The sequence below is a fragment of the Aplysia californica genome, unplaced genomic scaffold (genome assembly GCF_000002075.1).
Source record: "Aplysia californica isolate F4 #8 unplaced genomic scaffold, AplCal3.0 scaffold00673, whole genome shotgun sequence".
Classification (NCBI taxonomy): Eukaryota; Metazoa; Mollusca; class Gastropoda; order Aplysiida; family Aplysiidae; genus Aplysia; species Aplysia californica.
Window position 1 is genome coordinate 422,116 of NW_004797943.1, and position 4,096 is coordinate 426,211.

The window sequence follows — 4,096 nt, forward strand, 5'->3', positions numbered from 1 at the left end:
TATTCCGAACTCAGTCTTTGTGTCGTTCGCTACTAAAACCAACTTCATGTACAAGACTTCAGGCCACCGAAACACCACTTTTCTATAAAAAAAAAATTATAAAAAAATACATGTACCTTGTTTTCGTTTCTCCTTTTTTTGTTGACCTTACATCATGTTGCTTGAGTTTCGGAGATATATATATATTATAGGTCCTTTTTTTAATGGATGGGGGTAGGGGGGTATTTTCTTATGGAAAGAGGGTAGGGGCTTTCTCTCTAGTCAACAGCACCGTACCTGACGGGGACAAAAACATCCCAATCTCTATCCCAACTCCATAACGTTTTTGTCCACTGAACCCCACCGTTGGCAGACACAAAGGTATGGGTGTTTACGCCCAACTTCTAGTCTATGCTCGGAGGCTCAATGAGGACATAGTATCCCCGTTGTAGAGAACAGTTTATCGTTATAATCCGGCAGCTGGCCGGTGAGTCAGTCAGTCTGTCCGTCCTCGCCGACAAAGGGAAACAGCGGTAGGTTAGAGAGTTTTCTTACCTAGTCGGAGCTGCTGTGCCTTGTATAAGGTTGAGAAGGGACTTGTACATTCTTACCATGTTATGGGGTTGTGTGTGTGGGTTTTTTTAGTTGTTTTTTTTGTTGTTTTTTTTGGTAAGTGTTTTACGGCGCTCGCAATTGCATGACCTTAAATTTTGACAGAAAGTGGAGAAGAAAGCAGGCGACAGAACAGTGTTAGAGAGCGGGAAAGGAGGTGAAACGAGAAAATTTTAGAGAAGAAAATTTTCCGTCGCTATCCGGATTGAAACCCGGGACCTACTGAATGAAGGGGCGAACACCTTAACCTTTCAGTAACGAAAGTCGCCTTGTTATGTTTTTCTGAAAGGATTAGTGAAGGAATTGAAAGAATTCTATCTTGTTTCTCAATTCTTAAACGAATTTGTTCCACTCACCAAAGACATATTACGAGATAGTTCATTGCTTTGTTCGAGATACTAAATTTTCTTTAAAAATCCTTTAAAATGTCAATGATGACGTCTATATTACTGCGCAATTTGATATTTATTTTTAGATGAGGTGTATAAACAACAGAAAGTGAGCTCAACCAGTTCGAAAGGAGCTTCTGTTTAGGATAGAAAACACTTGTTTTGGTTTTTTTGGGTATTTTTAATCAGCGCTGATGGCGACTGAGAGTTTATTTGAATAGAAAGAACTGTCTTGTAGTGTTCTGTTTTATGGCAAAACACCGGCGTTACATGCAAGAATCAATATGGTAATTTGCGAAAGTATTGGAGAACTGAATTGAGAGACGGTCGAGGTAGGGTAAAAGACAGTGAATAAATCACCTGGCACGATTTATCCCCGCCCTGGTTAATTAGTACTCGGTGGATTTATTAACTACGAACGTACTTACTTTACCCATTGATACATTAATGGATTGGGTGACAAGAAGATTGGATTGAAAGACGAATAGACGAATGGAAGACCGGCGGACGAAAGTATGCAGACACAAAGCAGAATGAATGGACCTGCAGGATAGCGGATGGATTGGGGGTGGGGAGGGGGGTGGAGGAGGAAGAACAAACGAATTAAACAATACACATAGATATAATGGATAAGGACGGACAGACCAGACTTGAACCATTAATGTTTTATTTATAAAGGTATCAACTATCTGTGTTTAGGTTTCAGCTAGAGACGGACAGACGGACTGGTGGATGGATGGATGGAATGTCGACGGGCAGACCGACACGAGGACGTGTGGATGTCCATCCTTTTAAACAAAACCACACATTCCAAGATATTCATGTGAGCTTCAAGTGAACGTATTACGGGGCTTTAACTGTCCGAAAAAAAGACTTTGGATGTCACTTTGGTTCTTGATCAAAATTCAACAAGAATGAGAAAAACAAATCACATGTGCCATGATAACGACATCGATATGTGTACCTCATTGCTTATCTCATGCAAAGGGTCACTGCCCTCTGGTGGAGCTCTAAACGCCCCACAATTCGTCAGCAGACTAGACTTTGCTAATTCAATGACAGGATAACGCCAGACAGTAGTATATTATTACAATGCATTATTTGTCGGACAGAATGCAAAGTATGTAAAGAAAATGGAAGGAAAATAGGGGGGGGGGTGTCCCGCAGTCGAATGAGAAACCAATGCAAGAGGCAAAATTCCAAGTAGAGAAAAGCGGACTCCAGAAAACCAATAACGAATCAGAGGATTCCAGATATCAGATATAATCGCTATACATGTACGTACGTACATAACAATGGAGAACACGGAGAGGGGAAACAATGTGAAAGACACAGAAGAGAGAGAAGAACACCGAGAGGATGAGCCAGCCAGCCAGACAGACAAGCAAGCAGACAGACAAGCAAGCAGACAGACAAGCAAGCAGACAGACAAGCAAGCAGACAGACAGACAGACAGACAGACAGACAGACAGACAGACAGACAGACAGACAGACACAGAAGACGTGAAACTGTTCTTTCCTTTAGTGACACAACACGCGAGATAGAGGGGCTAGAACCAAAAAGGAACACCTTTGACAAAAGACAAGGACAGCTTTAGAAGCACAGAATCGGTTACTCGATTCTTCCATTCGCTTCAGCACAAACATATTATATATATAGAAGGCGTTCCCTCTCCTTACGTCTCTACTACTCCACCCCCATCCTCATTTTACTTGAGAAAGAAAAACGTCCGTTCTCACAACTACCGCTAGCACAAAGACTGTCCTCGAGGCTAATGGTTGGTCTCGGATGTGCTAAGAGTCAATTAAAGTAGGAGAGTTGGCGTCTACAAATAACATGTCATACAGTCGCTGTTTACACTCGAGTTGTTCAGACCTCGCACTTGAATACTTTAACTTCTGAGCTATGTGGCAAAGATGGGGCGTGTAAAAGCGGTGAGAAAAGAGTACTTGAGCAAAAAGGGGAAGACTACGTAATCATTCAGAAACAATAGAAAAACACCCTTAGATCCCGTGCCACAGTAACGCAGTTCTTCGTCTTTTTGTGTGTGTGTGTGTGTGTTTGCAAGTGAATATTTCTATTTCCATCTGTTTACCTCTTGTTCCATTTGTACTCCGTATCTTTCTTCTGCCTCCCTCCACCCTCCCCCTTATTTTTAGTCTTAAACTTTAATAAATTTATATCCTTCACAAAAACAAGATAACTACTATTACAGGCGTAAGAGAGCTCGGGCCGGCAATTGAAAAAAAACAAAACAACTGAATCCAGTTTTGAGGAAAATCACATGTTTGCCCCCCCCCCCCCTTCTCATTCTTATTTGGCGGGACCAGGGTGAGATGGGGAAGGGTTTCCATGCTCACCTTCTATTCTAAGAACCTGTTTGGTACGAGATCAATAGTTTCTTGTTGCACTCAATGAATATATCTTTTCTAGCACAAAACGTCACTGTAAACAGTAACAGTCTGTTATATTTTATTCTCATTCAATGAATATTATCTAGGAGTGCTATGTGCAAGTCAGAACGAAGCACACACCTCAGTACCATCTCTTTGGGCGCCAAGATTTTCTTTCTTTTCTCTTCTCTTGGGCAGCACCCCCCCCCCTGATTTAACCGACTGTAGATGTGAATAAATCGACAGTAGGCGTCACTTTGCCGGTTCTCGGGTTTTCATTTTACGCCATACACTGGGGTTGCTCGCGATGAATACGTCTATTTACGCACAAAATGTCACTGTAAACTGTAAAGGTTTTTTATTTTCAATTCTTGTTCAATGAACACCTAACATTACGTGTCTTCCACCGTCCTCTGCATTCCTCAAGTCTGTAGGCGGCACATCCCTCATTCCCGCAACTGTTGGAACCAACCAACTCTTTTTTTTCCGTTAGCAACCTCCTGAGTTAACCACCTAGTCTCAACTGTTCGAGTCACTTTGTTTGAGTACAAAAAAGCACGTCGGCATTATCATGACGGCCATTTAGAGGTAGGAAAGAGTAAGACTGACAGGCAGAAATAACAGATAGGAAGAAAAGAAGAATGACCTACGAGAAGCGCCTTGCCCTTCAACCACCGCCGTCAACATGTTGGTTTCTCGGAGATGGTTTGAAGAGGGGGGGG